General features: G+C 37.4%; 1 long non-coding RNA gene across 2 annotated transcripts in view; it reads left to right on the forward strand.

Annotated features, from left to right (window-relative positions):
* Window positions 1-25,928, forward strand: part of LOC141580731 (uncharacterized) — a 307,631-nt gene that overhangs the window by 245,183 nt on the left and 36,520 nt on the right. For both annotated transcript variants that reach the window (XR_012513023.1, XR_012513024.1), the window contains one exon: window positions 8,554-8,652. This is a non-coding gene — a long non-coding RNA (uncharacterized LOC141580731). The remainder of the gene's footprint in view (window positions 1-8,553; window positions 8,653-25,928) is intronic.

Genomic DNA, 25,928 nt, shown 5'->3' on the forward strand with positions numbered 1-25,928 from the left:
TTCAACACTTATTTTCCATATTCTTTTCATTTCAATACAAACATTTTAGAATCAGCTCCTCAGTTACACACACACACACACACACACACACATACACACACACACACTGATGGGCCTTTTGTTGAAATTGCATTAAATCTATAGGTCAATATAGATGAAATTGATACCATCCAATTCATATTGAGAATTTAAAACAATTAATGTAAGATATTTTCTCATTTATGTCTCTTAAAATTTCTAACACTATTTTTTTTAGTTTTCACTCTAGAGACCGTCCACCTCTACAGTTGGATTTATTCCTATTTGATGGTTTTAAATAGTATTGTAAATGAAACTTCAAAATTTTATTTTTCAATTATTCGAAGCCAATATATAGACACAACTGATTTTTACTACTGACCTTGAGTCTCACAGCCTTGGTAAATCTATTTAACAATAATAGCCTGTATAACTCAGAATTTTTGGTGTGCACAATCATATCATATATGAGTGTAGCAATATTTCTTCTAACTCTCTAATTTTCATACTTCTATTTTTCTTGTTTCATAGTGTTTTTAGAAACCTGCTGTACAGGTCAAAAGATGTGGTCATGTGGATACCCTTTTCTTTGTTTCTAACCTCAGAAGGAAGTTTGTCTATATTCTACCCATAAGTATATTGCCTACAATTTTTTTTGTAGCTATTCTTTAATAGGTTAAATAATTTTCTTTTTATTCTTATTTGCTGAAATCTTTTTTCCTTAATTAGGAACAGGTGGTGAATTTTATTAAGGGCTTTTTCTGCCTCTGTTAAGAAGACCATACTGTTTTTCTTCTTTATTTTGTTAAGGTGGTGATTTATGTTGATTCATTTTCAACTATTAATGTAACCTTACATGTCTGTGATGAACTCACTATATGATGTATTGTAAATATTGCTGAATTCAATTTGCTCGTATTTTGTTTAGAATGTTTGTGCTTGTATTTATGAGAGATAATTTCCTATAATTTTCATTGCTTGTAATGTCTTTGTAGGATTCTGTTATCAGGTTTTCTCTGGCCACAAAAAACAAGTTGGAAAGAGTTCTTTTATTTTTTTTTAAGAGGTAGTATTCAATTCTTTTTATTTAGTACTTAAATATTTTGACTGATGCTCTTCATTACCAGAAAACTCGTGTACATTTCCATGTTGTGAAAGTTACCTCTGTTTATTCTTGTCTCCAACTCATCACTCAGAAATTGCTTTACCATTGCTGATGAAATGCTTCAACATACCTGCTTTAGAATATGCATGACATCTTCTTTGAGTTTGGAACTGATTAGTTCTTGATGATAATCATCATTCATATTTATTTAAAGCCTGTTACTAGGGGTTTTTGGATTTCTTTTCCTTCTACAGATTCAAGAGCAGATTTGAGGCAATTGGCAATTCAATTTTACTTTCTTGAAACTTAAACATTGAGAAAGTGTTATTTAATTCAGGCTTGTTGGTTGCAAGCCCCGCTCAGAGTGGTCTAGATCCATCCCCATTAATGAATTCATGAATTAATGGAAGGAAGAGAGAAGGAAAGGGAGGGTGAAAGGAGGAAAGGAAGGGGAAAAGGAAAATGGGAGGGAAGGAGAAGGGGTGGAAAGAAAAAGAGAAAAGGGAGTGAGAAGAAAAAAAGGAAGAGTGTAGGGGTGAAGGAGGGAGGGAGGAAGGAAATAATGTGGGTTCAGTATGGCAGTATATTCTTTGGGCATTACAAGAAAAGCTTGATACTCTTTCTAAAGAACGTTTAGTTGAGAAGAGATAAATTGTAAGAGCATAAAATCCTGCATATTTTCAGAGCTAGCAGGGAGTTAGGAGCCACCTGGTCTATCCCTCAACTGCAATGAAGGAGACGGAGTTTCAGGGAAGAGAATCACCTGCCTCAGGTCATGCTCTTGGTCATTGGCAGAGCAGGGTCTAATACCACCATTTCTAATTCTCATCAGGAAATAACAGGAGGACAGTTAGAGAACAAACCAACCAATGTGAGGCATTCAGAAGTCAGACCCTCCTATCCTTTGGATTGTCCTTCCCTTTGTAGAGTGAAACAAGAAATCAGATGGTTTGGGAAGGGCAGGGCTAGCCTCTCTCAGTGGTACATAGGCAGGACTGGCGCCTTGTGACTGAATCTTACCCCCTGTATGGACATGTGTGTGGTCTGCCTTCCTGTGGCCTCTGCTACAAGAAAGGCTGGAATATTCATTCATCCATTCCATCTCAGGGTATGTAGGAGGCAGAAGGCCTGGTTACCAGACTAGATGACAGGAAGCAGATTCCTAAGGCCAAAAGGAGATGTGAGCCCAGTCCTTCAGGCTGGTGACCCACACTGATTGACAAGTCCTGCTTCTGACCCTAAAATGAGAAATAGCTCCTGTCCCTGCAGAGCTTACCTATTGGTAGACATCATCATGAATGATGAAAAGATAATCAGCAAACACTCTATTTTGTTTTTGCTATCCACTAATAATGATGGTCTGAAATAAAAATCTAGGAGACTCAGAGACAGTTATGTCTACATTGTGGTAAAATGCCAATGTTACAAGCATTAAAAAAAGATCTGCATGCCAATTTGTTAGGATTAAGTTCTAGAGGGAAGTGGAATGGAAATATGAGTTTTAGAAGATAAATCAATGATAACATTTCTATTTTGAAAAGAGATTGTTCATGCATTTTTAAAATAGATGATGATGGGACCTAAATCACTATAGCATTAAATCATATCCAGTTGATTTTTAAAATCGATCTAGTGGTTTTACTAGAAAATTTCAATATTTGCAACATGCTGGAAAATGCGCTTTGTTACTGTTTAAACACATAATGACAAAATTTTAGAAGTCAAGTGAAATTGATGAAGTTTTTTGTTTACAGACCCTCTAGCAGAATTTTGAAAGAGTTTTGAACACTAGTCTAGACAGAACTGGGGCTCCTACAGGAAGTAGGAAGTGAGGAAATAATGCTGGTGTTCCCCCAGTGTTCACCACACCTCTCTGAGAGGCTCACGATCCATTGCTGCGGAAGATCTCATACTGCTTGACCTGTGTCCAAACCAAATCTCATGTCCTGTTGTAATTCCTAATGTTGGTGTGGGGCCGAGTGGGACGTGATTAGATCACAGCGGCAAATTTTTCATGAATGGTTTAGCACCATTCCTTTGGCACTGGCATTCTCTTCTGATGAAACCCTGTCTCTACTAAAAATACAAAACGTTAGTTGAATGTGATAGCACTATGCCTGCAGTCCCAGCTACTCAAGAGGCTGGGGCAGGAGAATCACTTGAGGTTGCAGTGAGCTGAGATTGTGCCACTGCGCTCCAGCCTGGGTGACAAGACTCTGTCTCAGAAGAAAATAAAAGAACATGCTGCACCTCCCCTCCCTCTCTCTCTTTTGGTCCTCCTCCTGCCATGCACCATGCCTGGCTTCCCATTTGCCTTCCACCATGATTAGAAACTTCCTGAGGCCTCCCCAGAAGCAGATGCTGCCATGCTTCCTGTACAGCCTGTAGAACTGAGAGCCAATTAAACCACTTTTCTTTATAAATTACCCAGTCTCTGATATTTCTTTATAGTAATGCAAGAATGGACTAATGCTCTGCACTGCTCCTGCCCAGTGGAGTTTTTGGTTCTGTGGATTCAACGTATTCACTTAAGTCAAATATAGTGTGCGTTCCAAAAAAGATCTTTAAAGGGAAACATTCCGGTCCAATGTACATAGTGACTTCCCAGTTCTGAGACAAGGGAATACGTGTGGAAAAATACCAAGATGTAATATTGTTGATCAGTTAAACAGTATAAGAGAGAAAAAATATTATGTATGCATTTGAGGTTGTGTGTGTGCATAAAAATATCTGAAAAGCCACCATATCATCTCTAGTTTTCTCTGATTGATTTTCATTTACTTTTTCCTAGTAAATGTTTCTTATTAAATTAACCTACTGTAATGTTAACTTAATTTTGGTGAACATTTTATTAATGTTAACCCATGTGTTAGGAAAATGCAAATTAAAGCCTCATTAAAATCACTGAAGAGGTTAAAATTTTTTTAAACTAAAAACAAAAGCAAAATACAGACAACATCAAGTGCTGAAATATTTCACTCTGATCCGTCTAACTACCACCACAGTCAAAATACAGAACAATTCCATCAGTCCCCCAATTCCATCCTGCTGTCCATTTGTAGACATACCCCTCCTCCAACCCTAACCCCTGGCAACCACTTTCTGTTCTCTGTCTTTATAGTTTTGCTTTCTCCAAAATATTGTATAAGTAGAATTATAAGGCATGTCACCTTTTGAGACTAGCTTTTGTCTTTCAGCAGAGTGCCTTGAATGTTTATCCTTGTTGTCATTGTATTTATGTTGTTTGTTTTTACTGCTGCATGATATTAATCGTATGGATGTACCAGAGTTACATCAGTTACCTTAACTCTATATGAGAGTTATTTGTACCAGAGTTTATCTGTTCACCACCTGAAGGACATTTGGGTTCTTTCCAGGTTTGAACAATTGTGAATATCACTGCTATAAACATTCATGCACAGGTTTTTATGTAAAGTTAAGTTTTCATTTTTCTGTGGAAAACAACTAGGAGCAGAATTCCTAGTTTATATGGTAAGTGTATGCTTTACTTTCTAAGCCACTGCCGAATGGATTTTAAGAATAGCTGTGTGATTTTTGGTAGAGCAATGTATGAGAGTTCCAGCTGTTCAGTATTCTCTCCAGCACTTGGTGTTGTCCATGGTTTGCTTTTGTTTTTTAAAAAATTGAACCTCTTCAAAGGTGATTTTAATGAGGCTTTAATTTGTATTTTCCTAATGGGTAATGATGTTGAATATTTCTTCATGTGCTTATTTACCATCAGTATGTCTCCCTTGGTGAAGTGTCTAGTCAAATTCTCCACACTCATTTTAAAATTTGGGTGGTGTGTTTTCTTATCGTTGAGTTATAAGAGTTCCTAATACATTGGACATGTAAATCTTTTTGCCTGAGGTGTGATTTGAAAATATTTTCTTACTGTATGTGACTTGTCTCTCTGTTTTCTTAGCAGTGTCTTTCAAAGAGCAGAAATTCAATTTTGATGAGGTCTGACATCAATTTTATCTTTTATAGATTATGTCTTTGGTGCTGTATGTAACAACTTTCTGCCTAACTCAAAGTCATGAACATTTTCTTCTGTTTTCTTCTAAAGGTTTTGTAATTTTAAATTAAGTCTTATGATCCATATTGATTTTCTTTTTGTGTAAGGTGTAAATATTAAGTAGAATTCGCTTTTGGCGTACAGATGTTCAGTTGTTTCGACACTATGTTAAAAGACTATCCTTTCTTCACTTCTTGGTCAAAATCAATTCACCACATCTGTGTGGGTTTATTTTTGGACTGTCTGTTCCATCCCATTTGATTTATGTGTCTATTCTTTTACTGAGGATCACACTGTCTTGATTGCTGTGGCTTTATAAGAAGTACTTCAATCAGATAGTGTTAGTCCTCCAAATTTTATTCTTCTTCAAAATTGTTTGTATCTATTTTAATTCCCTTTCCTCCACATATAAATAACAAGTCAGCTTGTCTGTATCTACAAAAAATTCTGTTGGGGTTCTAATTAGAATTGTACATACGTATAGATAAATTTAGGAGGTATTGGCTTCTTGATTATTTTAGATGTTCCAATTCATAAATTAGATATGTACCTCTATTTACTCTGGTCTTCTTTGATTTTTTTTTTTTGTTAGAATTTTGTAGTTTTCAGAACACAGACTTTGAATAAGTTTTGTTAGAGTTATGCTTAAGCATTTCATTTTTGGAACTATTATAATTTCATTAATTTTTTTGTATTTGTCATTTTATTGAAATCTTAAATCAAGTTTCCAGTTGTTGGTTGCTAATAAACAGAAATACACTAACTTTTTAAAAATTGACCTTTCTTGGCTTCATTGCTGGACTCACTTAGTTCCAGGAGCTTTTAGGTAGTTTTCTTAGGATTTCTGTACACAGACAGAAAATTAAGTAATTTGCACATAGGACCAAATTAATTTATTCTTTCTGAATCTGTATGTCTTTGCTTCTTCATAACTTATAACACTGGCTAGGACTTCCAGTATGCTGTTGAATAGGTATGTTGAGAGTAGGCATCAATCTTCCTATGACTGGTAAGTCATAGGAAGAAAAAACACTCATTAGGATGTCAGCTGGAAGTTTTCATAGATGCTCTTTATGAGAGTAAGGAAGTTTTCTTCTAAATTTGCTGAGAATTTTTAACATATAAAAATGTTAATTTTTTTTGATATGTTTTGTTTGTCTAGTGGTCACCCAAGAATTATCTTGTGGTTTTGCTTTGTGAGTCTGCTAATATGGTGAATTACATAATTTGATTTGCAAATCTAAAGTGAGACTTGCATTTTTGAGATAAACCCAGTATTTGTAGTCATAATACATTTTTAAATATATTGCAATGCTTGAGGTGATGGATACCCCACTTACCCTGATGTGATTATTATGCATTGCATGCCTGTATCAAAATATCACAAATATACACACTTACTATTACCCACAAACATTAAAATAAAAAAGTTAAAAAATAAAAAAATAATAATTTAAAAATATTTTGTTGGAGACTCTTGCATATATGCTCATGAGTTATATCAGTGTATAACTCTTTGTACTATATTTGTCTGGCTTTGATATCAGCATAGTGTGGCCTCATAAAATGAGTTAGGAAGTAATCATGTCTCTTTTATTTCTTGTTAAGATATTGTGTAGAATAATATTAATGCTTCCTTGTATATCTGATATACTTACCACTGAGACCATATGGGTCTGGAGTTTTGTTTTTTATTGGTTTTAACTATTAATTCAATTTATTAAATAATTATAAACTATTCATATTATCTTTTTTATTCCTTGAGTAAATTTTGGTAGTTTGTAGCTTTAAGAAATGGTCCATTTCATCGAAGTTTTCAAATGTATATGCATAGAGTTGTTTTAATATTTTCTTGTTTTCTTCTAATGCCTGTGATATCTGTAATGATATCATACTTTCAGAGCCAACGCTGATAATTGATGTCTTCTCTCCCTTTTCTTTGTCAATATGCTCAGAGGTTTATTAAATTTTATTTATTTTTTTAAAGCAGTGTTTGATTTTATTTCACTTTCCTGTTTTCTAGTTCATTGATTTCTACTCTTACCTGTATTATTTTTTCCTTCTATTTGCTTTTTTATTTTATTCTTCTTTCTTAAGGTGAAAGCTTTTAGTAACTTAAGATCTTTCTTCTTTTCCAATATGAACATTTAATTCCGTAGACTAATTGACAAACACTGTTTTACTTACATACCACAAGTTGTGATATACTGTATTTTTATCTTCATTCCATTTAGACTATGTTAAAGTTCACTTGATACTTTCTCTTTAAACAATAGATGTTAAGTAGTGTGTTTCTTAATTTGGATATTTTGGATTTTCCAGATACCTTTTTGTTACTTATTTCTAATTTCATTATGATCAGAAAATATACTTTGTATAATTTCAATTGTTTTAAGTTTGTTAAGGTTTGTTTTATCATCTAATGTGGTGAACACTTGATGTGCACTTGGAAAGAATATGCAATCTGCTGTTGGTGAACATATTATAGAATAAGTATCAACTGTGTTCAGTTGATTGGTAGTGTTAAGTTCTTCTACGTTCTTGCTAGTTTTCTTTCTACTTGTTCTGTTGTTTAGTGTGAGAGGAGTGTTGAAGTCTCCAACTATATTTGTGGGTTTGTCTATTTTTCCTTTCAGTTTCTCAGTTTTTGGTCTATATATTTTGAAGTTTTGTTTTTAGGTACATACACATTTAAGATTGTTATGTCTTCTTGGTTAATTGGATTTTTAATCCTTTTGTAATTTCTTTATCCCCAGTAATTTTTTCCTGCTTCGAAATCTGCTTTGTCAAGTACTAATGCAACTACACCGGCTGTTGCTTGCTTAGTGCTGGCTTTTACCATCTTTTTACGTGTAAGAGGTGTCTTCATATTAAAAGTGGGCTTATGGAGACAGCAGAGAATTAGAGCTAGAGTTTTTATCCAATTCAACAATTTGTCTTTTCCACTGGAAACTCGGAAGGGTGAGAGGCTGGGGGAAGGGTGAAGAATGAGAAATCATCTACAGATACAGTATAGACTCTTCACATGTTGACTGCACTAGAAGCCCAGACTTCACCACTAGGAAATATACCCATGTCACAAAACTGCATGTGTACCCTCTAAAATCTATTTTAAAAAATAAAAATAAAAGACGAGAAAAAATCTCTTTTAATTTGTGTGTTTAGGCCATTTTCATTTAATTCAATTACCATTATACTTACATTTAGGTCTAACATTTAAAGTTTGTTTTCTGTTTATCCTTTCTATTTTTAGTTCCTCTGTTTTCCCTTTTTGTCTTCTTTTTGGATTATTTAAATACTTTTAGTATTCCAATTTTAATGTATCTATTGGGATTTTGACTATATTGTTTTGTATAGCTTTATGTTTTCCTTTGTACTTTTTTACTTATTTGTATTGTTTTATTTTCGTCAGTGAATATGCATCATTTGGACAATGAAGAAAGGCAAACCACAAAAGATAAAAAGAGAAAGATGGACCTCTGGAATGGGAGAAGAATTCCTCACCTGTCAGGTAAGCTGTACTCACTGTGTTTGCTTCCTTGGTATAAAATGGTGTGGTGTTTGCATAACCTGTTCGCCCATGTACTTTACATCATCTCTAGATTTACTTATCATAGCCAACATAATGTAAATGTTGTGAAAAATAGTTGTTATACCATATTGTCTAGGAAATAATGACCAGAAAAAGAGTCTGTACATGTTTGATATAGAAGCAACCATTCTTTATTTCCCCAAATATTTCTGATCTGTGATTCTTGGAATGCCCAAATGTGTGTAACCCACGCCTATGAAGAGCTGACTGTACTTGCTTTCCCAGACTCCTTTGCATGGAGGGCATGGACATGTGACCTAGATAATGAGAGCCTCAATGTTGAATTGGGGGCTAGTGATGTGATGTAGCTGGTGCTGCCCAGAATCCAATTTGTTGACAGGTAGCGGCAGTGGCAGCCACTGTTCCTGATTTCTAGATGCAGGATAGGTACCAGTTCTGGGATCAGAATCCACCAGCTTGTCAGTGCTGTTGGCTATACAAGCTTTGGTGACAGCCTGGCAGTGGTGATGACTGCCATTGCAAAAATCATTCTGATGTGTGATATGGGGTATTGTTAATACATGCCCCATTCGTTATCATTTCTGGAAATTCTGTGAGGTACCCATATTCTTTCTTTCTTTCTATTTTACTTTTTAATGATATCTTTTAATGAAGAAATGAAAAAATATCCTCCTCATAATGATGAAGAGGAAGAAGTTTCCAATACAAATTCATTTGCCTTGCAGTTTTTAATTCTTTAAGTGGCAAATAAAAATTGTATATATTTATGCTATACAGCATGATGCTTTGATATGTGTGTACATTGTGAAATGGTGAATTCAAGCTAACCAATGTATCCATTACCTCACATATGTTTTTGAGGTAAGAAAACTTAAATCTCTTCCCTTAGCAATTTTTTAATATACAGTACATTGTTATTAGTAATTGTATTCACCATGTTGTAAAATAGCTCTCTGGAGCTTATTCCTCCAAACTAAAATTTTGAGTTATTTGATCAGCATCTTCCAAGTCTCACCCCTCTCCTCAGCCCCCAATGACAATCTCTGCCCCTGTGAGTTCCACTTTTTTAGATTCCACATATAAGTGAGAAAATAAGGTATTTGTCTTTCTGTGTCTGGCTTATTTCATTTGTCCCATAGTTTTTCAAGGAATTAATTTCTACTTAAATCAGCCAAACTCAGTTTCTAAGTCTTGCAAATAAGGAAGCTGACTAATATAAAATAGATCCCATTTGTAAAGGAAATGAACTGAGCAATTGTGCATTTACTATGCACCTAATAGTGTGCTAAGCATTTTACTTGCATTATCTTGTTGAATCTTCTCAATCATACTATGAGGTAGATTCTACTGTATTTATTTTACAAAGAAGATAACCAAAGGGCAAATTAATTATTGTGTTCAAGATCATGCCTTCATTGGGACCTTGACTGGTCCTGATAAACATTGCTTTAATATTTAATAGTTGCATAGAATGGGCCTCTAGAACTGTTTCCCAAAGCATGTCTTTGGGTATAGTGTGAATGGAGTTGATTTGCCTGATCTTAGCATGCTTGTGGATAAGTCTTTGCCACCTCTAAAGTCAGCCTTGAGTTGAGAGCATGAGAGACAGAAGGCTATGGGTAAGCTTAAGTCACTGCAATGGTTAGAGTTGGCTCTGGACTAAGAAATCAGCTAGAGCACTAGAAGTGAACTATAACAAACTGGAAAGAGAAAACATGAGAATGCAGCGAGATACATTCCTCAAAATAAAACAAATACAATTGTTTTCCTCTTAAACATCAAAGCCCCTTATCAAAGAGGAAGTCCACACCCTCTCATGAGTTTAGAACATATGTGATGGCATAAAATAAACCACCTTTACAAATGCTATGGGTCAGGGACGATGGTTCATGCCTATAATCCCAGCACTTTGGGAGGCTAAGGTGGGCAGATCACTTAAGGTCGGGAGTTCAAGACCAGCCTGGCTAACATGGTGAAACCCCACCTCTACTAAAAATACAAAATTAGCTGGGTTTGGTGGTACATGCCTCTAGTCCCAGCTACTTGGGTGACTGAGGCAGGAGAATTGCTTAAACCTTGGAGGTAAAGGGTGCAGTGAGCTGAGACTGCACCACCACACTCCAGCCTGGGTGACAGAGCGAGATTCCTTCTCCATGAATGAATGAATGAATGAATGCTATGAACACCAAGGTAGAGACTGCTTTGAGTCCACCATGGGCTATTCTGTTCCTTCTGTATATACTATTAGACTTCAGTCCCTCCATCTCAGGTCAGAGGCACTGTGAAATTGAGTGTTCATCCATGAGACTTCTAAGTCTGACTCTTAAAGTCCATCTGATGCCATTCCATACTCTCTTTCATTTGAAAAGAGAAACTCCAAAGATCCAGAGAAGGTAGAGCCACAGTTAGAGGGAGTCTGAGTCTCTAATCTGTCACTCAAAAGAAACTTACTCAGGAGAATCCCCTAACAAGGAATATGCATGGTGGACTATTGTATAAACGAGAAATGAACTGTTATTGTGTTAAGTCACTAAAATTAGGTAGTTGCTTGTTACAGTGGTTAGCTTGCCTTACCTGATACAAATACCTAGTGTCCAAAGTGTTGCTTTATGGGGGTAGCTCCCTTTTCTTAACTCTGAAGATCCCTTACCCTGACAAGCAAAATTTAAAACAAATTTAAAGACCAAAGGAATTATTACTTTTGGAAGCCTCACTCCATAAAATAAAAAAAATATTAAAATATGCCTTCATCCTATATTAAATGTAATTTTTATGCAACAAAGTTTACAGTAGTCCCTTCCATCTGAAGTTTCACTTTTCATGGTTTTAGCTCTTCCACAGTCAACTGCAGTCCAAACATATTAAATGTAAACTCCTAGAAATGAACACCTCATACATTTTAAATTATATGTTGTTCTGAGTAGCATGATGGAATCCTCATGCCTGAGACATAACATGTCCCTTTGTCCAGCATATCTGTGCTATATACACTACTTTTGTATGGGGCAGCCATAGCCAACTATTTTAGTCCATTTTCTGTTTCTATAACAGAATACCATAGCCTGGGTAGTTTATAAAGAATAGAGATTTATTGAGGTCATAGTTCTGAAGTCTGAGAAGTCCAAGAGCATGGCACTGACCTTCTTGCTGCATCGTAACATGGTGGAGGACATCACGTAGAGAGAGTAAGAGTGAGGTAGCTCAGATCTCTCTTCCTTTTCTTGTAAAGTCACTAGTTCCATCATGGAGACCCCATCTTGATCACCTTATCCAATCCTCATTACTTCCCTAAAGCCCCAAATCCAAATTCCATTAACATGTAAATTTGGGGATTAATATTCCAATACGTAAAAATTGTGGGACACCTGTTCATGTCTTGGACAGCTACCTTTGATGGCATCAACAGTCACTATTGATGACAGCGGGAAATTAACAAAGCAATGCAAAAATCCTCTGGGTGAGAAGATGGAGAAAATTTGTGAGCTGACTATTTTATCTTAGGCAGTCTCTCCTTAACTTCTTCCTCCCCTTAACCCCCTGGGCTGGGATGTTAAAGCTGAAAAAGACACATCTCAATACTGCTTGCCTCTACTGAGTTGTCTCTATTGAGTTGAAAAATGAATCTATGATCAAGGGAATTGCTTAACAGAGAGGCAGCAAATGGAAAGGACCATGAGTCTCTGATGGTTGAGGCTCTCTTTATCTTCTCTCTCCTTTACTTTGTAGACTAGGTATTGAATTTTAGCCTTTCCCTTCTGCAGATTATTGGACAGAGTAATTGTTATTGAGGAGACATGAGCTCTCAAGCTGAAAAACTCATATCCATGAAGCATAGTCACTATTTCTTTTTCTTTCTTTCTTTTTTTTTTTTTTTTGAGATGGAGTTTCACTCTTGTTACCCAGGCTGGAGTGCAATGGCACGATCTCGGCTCACCGCAACCTCCGCCTCCTGGGTTCAGGCAATTCTCCTGCCTCAGCCTCCTAAGTAGCTGGGATTACAGGCACGCGCCACCATGCCCAGCTAATTTTTTGTATTTTTAGTAGAGACGGGGTTTCACTATGTTGACCAGGATGGTCTCGATCTCTCGACCTCGTGATCCACCCGCCTCGGCCTCCCAAAGTGCTGGGATTACAGTCTTGAGCCACTGCACCCGGCCCACTATTTAGAAAAAAAAAAAAAAAAAAAAAAAAAAGGTAGAGAATGGAATGGCACATATCGACCAAAGCAGAATCACTAGAATTGATGATGCTCCATAGCCTGTCTCTGGGGCAAGTGCTCTTAACAGCTATATGTACTGCCCAGAGTCTGTCTGCTGTACTTCCAGATGCCAGCTTTCTGCCTGGATGCCTGGATACAGCTGAACCTAGATATCCCACCTCTGCCCCCAACTCCCCAACTGATACCCCAGCACTTTGTCTTAGATTCACTACCTCATTTTTTTTTTTTTTTTTAATGGAGTCTCTCTCTGTAGCCAGGTTGGAATGCAGTGGTGCGATATCAGCTCACTGCAACCTCTGCCTCCCACATTCAAGCGATTCTCCTGCCTCAGCCTCCCAAGCAGCTGGGTACAGGCACGTGCCATCACTTCCAGCTAATTTTTGTATTGTTAGTAGAGACAGGGTTTCACCATATTGGTCAGGATGGTCTCCATCTCTTGACTTCATGATCTGCCTGCCTCGGCCTTCCAAAGTGCTGGAATTATAGGCGTGAGCCTCCATGCCCAGTCAGTTCACTACCTTTTATGATGACTTTGCCCAGACTGATATATTTTAATAAAATGTTCTTGTCCCCTGCATGGATGTCAGCTGACATCCATCTGGGGGCAAGAAACATTTTATATAAGCCTGAGCAAAGAAATTTTATATCAGCCTGAGCATGTTCTCTTCACCTGCCCCCGTCTTGAGGAACAGTCTTCCACTGGAGGGCAAGGCTGCCCCCCTCCTACTTCCTCTTGTGTTGTGGCTGGCCTTGTTACCCCTCCTTGCCCTCCAATCAATCCCCTAGTCTTGAGAGACAGCATTCTTGTCTGTCAAGGATGTGAGCTGCTTTTAAATCAGGTCAATGGCAGTTGAGATAAAGGTTGTTTTACATTACATAAATCTGAAACCACACAGTGTCATGGTAAATAAAGAGAATTTCTCTTGCTTGCCATGAAAACAAATCCTCCACAGATGCAAAGACTGACTGACCATCATCCTATGTATACTTCGGTTAATGGAAGATCAGCAAACCCAAGCTGAGGACGAGGATTTCCTCTGTACTTTTCTTCTCTGTTTTATGTGGCAGCTCTTGATTCAGAGGCTAGTCTGGTGGGTGAGCATAGAATACGGGGCTATCTGATCAGCCCAAGTGTCACTAAAAGACTGGTGACTCTGTGACAAAGTGTTGGGAGATGTTATCAATGGGCAAGTGGATGACAGTAGAGGGTTATGTCAGGAGAGCCACATTCAGCCATCTGGGCCAGCAGGAGCATCAGGAGGGATAGGGCATTTGCACTTGCTCAGAGGGCCTTTTAAAAAAACTTGCCCTGCTGAAAAACTTAGCTCCTGATGCCTCCTCAGCTGTAGGCTCTCAAAATGGGAATTCACTTTCTGAGGGCCTCATTGCTATCTGCAGAACTTAAACAGAGTTCATCTCATCAAATAATGTCTCATGAATCACTAAGATCTTTTACATGGAGACTGGGTTACTGTGGTGAAAAAAGATGTTTAAAGGAGTCGTGGAGGAGATCAGCTGGTGTGTACAGTGATGAATGACAAAAGTGAGTGCTGGGAACTCTGCAAAGCTTGTCACAGATTAATCCTTGGAGCTGGCACAAGATTAATGACATTTGCAGAGAGCATAATTTGAAGTTGATTGGGCATCTCACATCCTTTGAAAGTAAGCTCTTCTCTTAGAACATTAAAAACTAAAATAGAGAAGAACTTACCAAACGAGGTCTGGCTGCCGACGCTGCCATCAAGCATCACTCAGGATGAGCAATGTGTCTGTTCGAAGTGGTTTTGAGACACAGACAATGAGATGGCCAAACTGTTAGCTGGCAAATTGGATAAGCATGTGATCTCCCTCCTGAGAGGCATGGCATACGTTTGAATATGTCTAAGACTTGTTTATTAAGATACTGAGCTGGCAGAACTGCTAAGATTGCTTAAACAGAGAAGATTCACTAAGCTATGGAGCAGCCAGCTCACTTCCCAACCCATCAGCCCTTAGACTATCAGAACTCTGTTCTGTGAGCCACCAGGCAGGCCAAGTTCTGGGCCACCCAGTTGTCATGAGAGATCCTGACACATGCAGTCTATGGCTGTTTCAGACCATGGTCTTCTTTCTTTGCTAAAGAGTGATAAAAGAGGTAGCCAGGACCATTTCAAGGGCAGATGCAGATTTTGGTGCTCCTGGGGCTAGGTAAAAGAGAACAACAGTATTATCACCTCCTAATATTCTCATGCCATGAGCCACAATTGAATGTCAGTATTCGTTTGCCCAATTGACCACTTTCATCATGACAACCTTTTATTATTCTTGTGAAGATTTTAATGAAGCCGATTTTAAGAGAAGCTTTTTAAAAATAAATTTTCATTTTGAAATAATGTTAGGTTTACAAAAACTTATAAAGAGTACAGAGATTGCCTGTATACCTGTCACCCAGATTTTCCTAATGTAAACTTTTATATAACTGTAGATCACTTTTCAAAACTAAGAGATAAATATTGGTATATTACTATAAAGTAAGCTCCAGACTATTTAGATTTCAGTTGTTTTTCCCGTATTTGTTTTTTCATTTCAGGTTCCCATCCAGTATACCCCATTGCATTTATGTTGTATATCTTCATAGACTCTGGTCTGTATCAGGTTCTCTGTCTCCCCTTGTTATTTTATGACTTTGTCATTTTTGAAGAGGAAGGGTCAGATATTTTATAGGATGCCCCTCAATTTGGGTTTCTAGGATGCTTTCTTCATGTGTAAACTGGTATTATGAATTTGGAGAAGCATACGACAGAGATGAAGGGCCTTCTTGTCACAGCATGTCAGGGGATACATGCGAACAACATGACTTACCACTGAAGATCATAAATTTGATTAATTAGTTAAGTTTGTGTCTGCCAGGGCTCTCCATTGTGAAGTTACTATTTTTCTATTTCTATATCCTGTTTTATGGAAATGTCACAAAGTCCAGCCCATATTCAAGGTTGGAAGGAAATTAAACCTTATTTTCTGAATAGGGGACAATCTACATATATTATTATTAGTTCTGTAAAGAAGATATATGTCTCCATTATTAAAATATGTAATATACATACATATGTTACTGTGTATATTTATTTCATACTTTGAGCTATGATCCAATACTATGCTATTTATTTCGTTGCTCAAATTGTTCCAGCATTAGCCACTGGAATCTCTTTCAGGTTGATGCCTGTGTTCCTTTGACAAGACCCCATCCTTTTGTTTATTGGGGGCACTTCTTGCCTTCTGACATTATACGATGTTCCAGCATCACATTGTATTTTCTCTTCCCTAGCTGTAGAATCAGTCTTTTCTCCAAGGAACCCTGGTTCCTTTTGTTGGAGAATGATATTAGAAACCAAGACCTGGACACAAGTGTGCTTATGGCTATTGGGATGTCATTTCTTCTAGGCCTTCACAAGAACAGACCTAGGAAGGCTCATGCATGTATGCTAACTTATATATACATGCATATCTATAATTGTTTCTTTATCTGCATCTCTATATCTATATCTGTATTGATCAAGCTACATGTGAGTTCATACTGATGTCTGACTAATCAAGTAAGGTTCATTCTCACCTTTCCCCCTTGCTGATTTGTTACATCTTTCTCTGACAGAAACCTGGTTTGGAAGATGAAAGATTCTGATACTCTCATATATATATATACATTTTTTTTGAGATGGAGTTTCGCTCTTGTTGCCCAGGCTGGAGTGCAATGGCATGATCTCAGCTCACTGCAACCTCCGCCTCCTGGGTTCAAGCAATTCTCCTGCCTCAGCCTCCTGAGTAGCTAGGATTACAGGTGCACGCCACCATGCCCAGCTAATTTTTTTGTATTTTTAGTAGAGATGGGGTTTCTCCACGTTGACCAGGATGGTCTCAATCTCTTGACCTTGTGATCCACCTGCCTCAGCCTCCCAAAGTGTTGGGATTACAGGCGTGAGCCACCACACCCGGCTTACTCTCATATTTTTAATGGTTTGTGTATGGAAAAATTTGATCCTTCTCCATCTATCTGAACATTAAAGTTTATCCAAGATAAAGCTGCCAATGGTTTATCCAAAAGTGCTGACCCCCTAAGAAAAGGATAATCTGTACATATATTGATGACTCGAGATACTAATGGAGTCTAATGTACCCTCTGAAACATCATAGGAAATTTTATATTCTGTTCAGTGTTATCTGCAGCATTATTTTCTTGTTTTCAAACTCCCTGCAAATGAGTAAACTCTCAAAGGAGTGTGAAAATCTAGTCCAGCATGGTAGGAAGCATGTATTAATATTGATTGAGCCTCTAAATTTTTTAAAACAGTTTTATGGACATCCAGTAAACTGTGCATATTTAGTGTAGAACTGAATAAATTTTTGCATACATATGCCTCTATGAAACTATAACCACAATCAACATTGTAGTGGAGTTCACACATTACCTAAGCAAAGATAAGCTCTTCCTTTCTATAAATGGGGCCCCACCGGGAAATGTGCCTGTCTCCCTCTTTGAAAGACATGAACCACTGGTATCTGTCACCTCTGCCCATATGCAGCTGTTTAATGGCTACTCATGGGAGCTTCCTGGTATTCTCCAGAGGAAATATGTTTCATATCACAGATTGAAGCTTCAAAACAGAGAAGAAAGTTGACTGTTAGGTGAGGAAGCACTAAAACAAACAAACAAACAAAAGAATTGGAGCTTCTGGGAGGAAGAGAAGGACACCACAGGCAATATGGATCCCATTCTTAAACTTTTAAGTGAATTCATATCTGGCCCAATATCCACAGTCAAGAACTTATATTTCTAATTTTAAAAGTAGATAAAATATATATTTTATTAAATCAGATAGTCCTTGAATGTTTTGGATTTATGAAACAGATGTGGCATTTTAAAGCCATGTCTCCTTAGCTAAGATGCTACACATAGCCATTTTCTTCTTTATTAGCCTATAAATGTATCAAGGTCAAAAATGGTAACAGTGTTTCATTCTCTATATGTCAAAATAATGGATTGATCTTGGGAAATTGTGCAATTATTTCTAAGCTTTGATTCCTTCATCCTTAAAATAAGGACATTAACACCTGGCTAGCATGGACTTTATGGGCAGTCAATTAAATTACATGTGTAAGTTTCAGCACTACATGAACACGAAGTGCTATATCAGTTGAAGGTAGACTCTGATTAAGGAAACATACTAACAACCTAAAAAACCACTAAAATGACAACAAAAAGTTATAGCTAATCAGTCAATAAAGAAAGTCAAAAGGAACCATAAAAATATTTAATTAATTAAAAAGGAGGCAGAAAAAGAGAAAGGGGGAAACAAAGAACAAATGGAAAAATAGAGGCAACAAACAGTAAGATGATAGAGTTAAACCTAACTACAATGATAATCACATTAAATGTAAACATTCGAAATGTCATGATTAAAAGGTAAATTGTCAGACTGGATTTTTAGAATATTGCGACTCAACTATAATCTGCCATGCTTAAAAGATAAATTGTCAGACTGGGTTTTTAAAAGATAGAGACTCAAGTATAATCTGCCTATATGAAACACATTTCAAATATAAATACACAAATAGCTTATATGGCATAGTAAAAAGATGAAAGATAATCTGTACCGTGCAAATACTAATCAAAATAAAGCTGGCTTATCAGTATTAATATCAGACAATGCAGATTTTAGAGCAAATATTATCAGAAATAAATAAAGTCACTTCATAATGTTAAATTGGTTCATCACGAGTACATAATCATTATAAATATTAATGCGACTATAAAAACACGTAAAACAAAAACTGACAGAACTGTAAGATAAAGTAGACAAATTTTTCAGTTTTAGTTGGCATAATTCAATATAAGAATGGGGGTTTAATATATCTTTTTCAGAATGAGTAAAATAAGTAGGCAAAATCAGGAAAGATATAAAATATTTGAAAAACACTATTAACTCGATTTCATTGATGTTTATAGAATTTTCCACCCAACAACAGCAGAAGAACAGAATACACAGTCTTCTCAAGTAAACATATAACATTTATCAAGATCAGTCATATTCTGAATTATGAAAAAAAGTCTAAACAAATGTATTTATTTAAGTCACCCAAAACATCTTCTGAACACAATAGAATTAGATATCAATAACAGAAAGCTCTCTTTGAAAAAAATCTTCAAATAGAAGTAAAAAAAGTATATTTTGAAAAACACATAGGACAGAAAGAAAGCAAAAGGGAAGTTAAAAAGTATTTTAAACTAAAGAAAAATAAAATACATCATATAAAACTTTGTGGAATACTGCTAAGGCAGTACTTATGGGAAAATTTATAGCAGTAAATGACTATATTAGAAAAGAAGGAAGGTCTCCAATCAATGATTTCAGATTTCTCCCTTGTAAATTATTTAAAAGGACTGTAAAGTATGCAGAAAAAGGAAATATTAATGATTGGACCAGAAAATTAAAACAAACAAAACAAAACAAAACAAAAAAGACAAAATGATTTACAGGTTCCAGGTCATCCTAATCAGAATTCCAACAGATTTTTTTTTTAATTGACGAGCTGATTCTAAAATTCATATGTAAATTCAGATGCCTTAAAATAGCCAAAAACTCTGAAAAGAACAAAGTAGAGAACTAAAATTAACTAACCTAATTTCAAGATTTAATATCAAGATATAGTAATCAAGACAGTATGGTATTTCTGTAAAAAGAGACAAATATATTATCAATCTCATGTTTCATATTCAAGGATTCTATATTTACAAATTTGCCTACTTGCTAAAATTTAGAAGGGATCATGAGAACATTTTCGAGGTGAAAGATATTTTTATTATGTTGATTGTGGTTACAGTTTCACAGAGGCGTATGTATGTCAAAACAAGAGTGGTTTCTATGTGAAGAGGCATCCAGGATCACTGCTTTTATGAAAAAGTTTAACCATTCGGCAATGGGAGGAAGTCTAACCAGTTTTTATTATTAACTTGAAGTTCCTGGAACTCTTAGGGGTCCATGGATGTGCTGTACAAGATTTGCAGGGAGAGAAACAAGCAGTACATGGGCATATATACATTTTCCAGGGATGAAGGTTCATGGTTTTCATCAGATTCTTAAGGGTGGAGGGGCTATAGGTCAAGAGAGCTTAGTAACTTTTACATAAATAAGCAATCTCTCTAATTATAGAGAAAATGTTCAGAATTCCTCAATAAAGGTAACAGGATTTAGTTAATGAGTATAATTCAGGCACCATTTCTAACATAGCCATTTCAGACACTAAAGTGGTTGAATACAAACTTGGACTTGAATGATAAGGGTTTTTATATTAACCAGATTTATATAAGCCAGTGAAATTAAAAAAAAATTATTAATTAGAATATTCAAATAGCCAAACTGTTTCCTAGCACTCAGTTCTTCATGTGTAGGAGATTAAGTGACAAGAAAGGAAAGTGTTATTCATTAGACAAAACAACTCCTTGGGAATGTTATGAGGTCATGAGACTTCTGAGTGTTTGGTTCCACTTGAGCAGAGTTACAGGTGGTCAGAAGATGACTCTGAGGCATAATGTGGTCAAAGTCTTCAAAGATTAAACTGTCTAAAGCAGCAAGTTGGGCTGATGCATGTTAGAAAGACTGCAACAAGGATGGAAATAAAAAAGCGGTTTCCAGTTGACTCTCAAAAGCTGAGAAGTTTAGTCTTTCACTTCCTAGCAGCATAAGCTGATCAAGGTTTTACAATAAAAGTGTCTGTTTCCACAGTGTTCAGTAGCTCACAGGATTCGTCACTGTTTTTTTCCAAATCTCATAATGGCCTTTTGAGCATAGATAGTTTTCAGATGAGGAGGGGATGCTTATTTAAGGATCCAGGGCTAAAGACTCATGGGGGTCTCAATGCCAAGAGAGGGAGAAATGGTTCCTAAAAACAGCAGCAGCAACAGCAACAGAACGATGATTATTTCAACACAAACACTGTTTCTGAGGCACTTACTCCATGCCAGACACCATGCTGTGCCCTTCTCTATCATTCCTGGTAGGCAACTAAGGTGTCATCCCCTTCTGAAAGGGGAACAGGGGTTAGCATCCCACACTTTAAAAATGGGGAACGCTGGATGTGTGCTGAGAAACTGGGGTCTCATGTTTAATTACCAGTGTCCCCCTCAGATGCACATGTATGGCACAGAGTCTGCTGTACTTTCTTTTTCTTCTGAGCATTTCAAAATATGTTAGGTGAGCAGAATCACAGCACAACTGTGAGATCATTTTGTCCCTGCAATTCTCCCTTGTCAACCAGATTAGGCCCGCTTACCCTTGCCTGCTGTCTGGACATGGAGTTCTCACAATAACAATGTAATAGCTAATATTTATTGAGCACTTACTATGTGCATGACCAATAAGTTTGACTATTTGGAAGTGCAACAGTGAATGCACTTTGATTATAGATATACACTCTAGGAAGTAGGTTCTTTCACTAGCTCATTTTTTTTTTTTTTTCAGATGAGAAAACCCAAGACTTGGAGGGTTTCTTCACCTTGCCCAATTTAGCAGAGCCAAGATTCTGATTCCAGGACCTTTGCTTTCTTCTTCTTTTTCTTCTTTTCCTTTTCCTTCTCCTTCTTCTTCTCCTGTATCTTCTCTTCCTCCCTTCCTCCATCTTTCCCCTTTTTCTTCTCCTTCTTTTTAACTTCCTGTTATAGTAAATGTTAAACATTTACAAAAGTAGACAGAATTGTATAACAAATCCCTATGCACCCCTAGCCCACTTGAAGCAAGTATGAATTCTTGGCCATGCTCATTTAATCTAGAGCCTCATGCACCCCCCTCCACATTACCAATCTCAGGCATAGATTGTTTTGTCTGTAATTATTACCACATGAATCTGTAGTAGAAGTTCCCGTATCACATTTGCTGGTTCATCTCTGATTTCATCTGCAGCTGTGGCAAAAGTTTCTGTGGAGGTCAGACTCTCTCTGACAGTGACAAAGTCACTCCTAAAATGTATGCTATGGGCGTATTCACTTTCTGGCTCAGGGCCTTCTCTGAAATATGGGGAGTTATCAACTCATCCAATGGGGAATGGGAGCTGAGAGACAATGTCCCAGACTCTCAACCTTCAGATGAACAATTCTGGGAGGATTCTGTGTCCTTCTCAGAGGTTTGCAGGGAATCAGACCTCCGACATCCACTGCTTTGACTTTGATGATGTAGCCTTTGATTGGCTTTTGCTCCTTTTCTGTCTTATTCTCCCTGGTACTTGACTCTTGCTTCCTGGGATCACCTCTCAAATAAACTACCTGAAACCAAGTACTTGTCTCAGGTTCTGCTTTTAGAAACATCCAAGCTGAATCAATATCTACATTAAAAAAAATAATAAGAGTTGAACCTCCACCTCCCACCCCCACCCCCACTCCCAATATCATTATCATAGCAAAAATAATAATTTCTTAATATCAAATATAAAGTCAGTGTTAGTTGTATTATTAATATATAAAATCAACTGGGGGTTTTCTTTTTTCTGTCTTTTTAAAAGACAGGTTCTCACCGTTGCCCAGGCTGGGGTACAATGCACTTGAACTCCTGGGTTCAAGTTATCAGCCCTCCTCAGCCCTGTGAGTGGCTGGGACTATAGATGTGCTACTACGTTCATTTAATTAAAAAAAAGGTTTTTTTGGTCTTGAACACCTGGCCTCAAGTGATCCTCCTGCCTCAGCCTCCCAAAGAGGTGGGATTATAGGCATGAACCACTGTACCTGGCCTCTAGTAGGTTTTGATAGTAAAAAATCTATCTGGTTTGATGACATTTTTCAGGTTCATCTTATGTATTTCATCACTTGATCTTGAATTAGCTCCAATGAACCTTCATTTCTCTTATAGGGAAAGAATATTTTAATATTAAAGTCTAGGTACCAGAGATACTCAATATTTCTAGACTTTTCTATGTCTTTTAATTGCATACAGTTAGGAAGTTTGTTCTGTTTCATTTGTATATTTGTTTTAAAATAAAATACATAATTAATTCATAGTAACACTTCTTTAAATTCAGCACTAAATGTTTTTCTATTTCACAACTGTATCTCCTTTCTCCCACATGGAGAATCCCAGTTTTCAAGGACACCTGGGGTGAGAGAATTTGAAAATCATGTAATTGTTTGTTTGCTTTATCTTACAATACAAATACTAATCTTAAAATAAAAATATTAACATCATCACTAACTCTATAATAACTGTAAACAGTTTCAGATTTGGATTTTTATTTTTTGCATTTCTTAACCTGGGTTTTCTCTGAATATGGGAACCTGTGGTAGAAGGAAGCCATCTGTCTCACCAGTAAACATGTCTGTCACACACTGCCCCCTCCACTTGGAATTTAGTACCTTCTATCGACTGTAGTGACAACTCAGAGAAGCTTATTTTGATCTTTATCCAACTTTAGGTTCCAAACTTCAACTCTGGCTGTCTCACATTGAACCTAAGGAATTCACTTCAGTGTTGTGGCCTCTCTGCCTCTCTCCTGAAGTGACAACAGATGCCTAACTAAAAGAATTAACAAATTCCTTGTATCCGAAGGTGAGAGGACATTCTCCCATCATCTCTTAGTTCAGAGTATTGAGTCAGCCCTTGGAAAGACAGACTCTTTAGTCTGAAAACAAGGTCCATGCCTCACACCATTATGCCCGCTGTCCAGGCCCAACTTCTGGAATCAGGGAGTCTAGAAAAAGCCTCATCCATCAAGTGGCCAGACAGCTCCTTGTTGAGGTCTGTGCCACCATCATTTCTGGTCTTCCTGTCTTTCTTTTGGTCTCCAGGAACCAATAAGTTCTGCTGAAGTGGGTGAGATCCCAGAACCAAAGAAGTGGGCACAGCCATTGGTCATTGGAACAGCTAGGAAGAAGGAAGTAGGAATCACATGTAATTAGAAATACCTCAAGCATCTGACAAAGCACTGTGTGCCTGAGTGACTCAAGATGGCATGGGGCAGGGGCCTAAACATCTCAACAGTCTTCTTATCCCTGCATCCCCTGGTATCCTGTTCTTCTCCTGATATGGTGTCACTCTGAGGGTCTCTGAAAAGCCCTGTGGAGGTTTATGCTCATAACTCGGGCATCCAACATGTATGGGGTGCTAAAAAATAATTGGGCTCCATTTAAAACATGACATTAGAGTACACAACGGAAGCAGGGCAAGGGAGGAAATAACTTTGAATTTAGGCACAAAAAGAATACAGGATTAGGATTTGACTTATCCTTCTCTTGTGGCTGGGCCAAGGGAAGGCCATGAGTGCATGCCGGGTGCCTGCAAATGATCAGCTGTGGGCACAACTTCTCATATTCTGTGACATCCTCTGTGTCCTGGCCTGTTCCCATGGAACACAGTCTTTTGTCCTGACTTTTCATCAGGGACGGTCTGTGGGTGACTATTGAAGTGATTAAATCACCTCCTTAACCCTCATATAGACAGAACTAAAGGACTGACTTGAATTTGCTGCCTTTCTCCTCCTCCCCTGCTTGTGCCTTTATCTTGTCCTGTATTAGCTCAAGAACCCATGAGTCTCCAGCTGCCAGAAATAGAATTCCAGACTCTGCAGCCAGGCACCCAGGACTGTCCCATCCTGACTGTCCCATCCCTGTATGATACTCCCAGGACAGCCAAATAGCAGATCAGCCATCCTAAGATGCCCTGCTTACATTTTCTTCTGCCAGCACACCATGACCTGGGCAGTGCTCCTTCAGGGCCTAGGTGTATACTTACCTTTTCCCAATCTACAGGGGTTTATGTTCCCTCTCAATCACAATAGCAAAAGTCTACTCCATGCTCCTAGGACTCCCTAAGAACTTGTGGCCTGTTGATATGTCTTGCTAACATTTCATGCATGTGTGTGTGCATGTGTGCATGCAAGTATGTATCTTGACTCCCAACTGACTTACAAGCTCTCAAAGGTCAAAAGCCATTTATCATCCACCTTAGGAAAATCTTTGAAGTCACAAACACTCTGTTTTTTTTTTTTTTATAACAGAATGTTAAGGAACTTTTCCTGTTGCCTCAGTGTTGAGAATTAGGATCTACAAATGAGGACAAAGTTCTGTACCCCAAATTTTGTGATGAGCCAAAAATATTTGGAAGGCAAGTACTTATCTGAGTTTTCAATAGCTCCACTTCCTTTATCATCTCCCTCTGTTGTGTATGAATTTATGTAGATAAGACAATTGGGTGTGGGCAGTAGTGTGTGATAAGGAGAAGGACTGAAGGAAAATTATTTGAGTAGTGAATTGTCAGCCTTTCTCATCTCAGTGGGGATGGAGAGGTCTGTGTTCCACAGGAAACATTCTTTAGATGAGGGTGGTTCCTGTAAGAAGATGGAGATAGACATTATATTTCCTTTCCTGGCTGGAAGTCTCATGAATTAGCACGATTGATGATCTACCACTTGTGCCTATTTGAGTAGTGAAAAAGAAAGGTGGGTAGAGATGCAAGTGGGGAGATTAGCCTCAGCAGTGGGCATGGCCAAGTATATGTGAGTTTCACACAAGTCAAGTAGACCTGGAAGGTTCCTGGGATTGAGCTGTCTTGTGGGTACCTCCTGCTGGCTGATAGATGTGATGACACATGGCATAAGAGACTGGATATGAAACCATTAAAAGGTTTAGGAAGATGTCAAACTGGGGTGGATTTCCCCTGTACAGAGTGGAGGTTCCCTTTAAAGACCCAGTAAATTTACCCATAAGTTCCATTGGAGAGCCTTTCTTACTGAGGGTAATGACAGTCTAGGGAGGCAACAGCTGTGCCGGTTATGTGAAAAGTCTACTTCTATCTCCTTATTAGCAATTCCTGTTTGAGCATACCAGAGGAAAAAAACATCCTAAAAAAAGAAGAAAAGGCAGAACATACTCCCTCCCTCTTCTGGCCATGGCTGGGTCTGAATCTGAGGAAAAGCAGAAAGTGAAATGGGCATTCAGTTGGAAATGAGATTGAGGATTTAAATTGAGATTAAGAAGATATAGAGCATATCCAACATATAAATA

This window comes from Saimiri boliviensis, chromosome 12, assembly GCF_048565385.1.
Source record: "Saimiri boliviensis isolate mSaiBol1 chromosome 12, mSaiBol1.pri, whole genome shotgun sequence".
NCBI lineage: Eukaryota > Metazoa > Chordata > Mammalia > Primates > Cebidae > Saimiri > Saimiri boliviensis.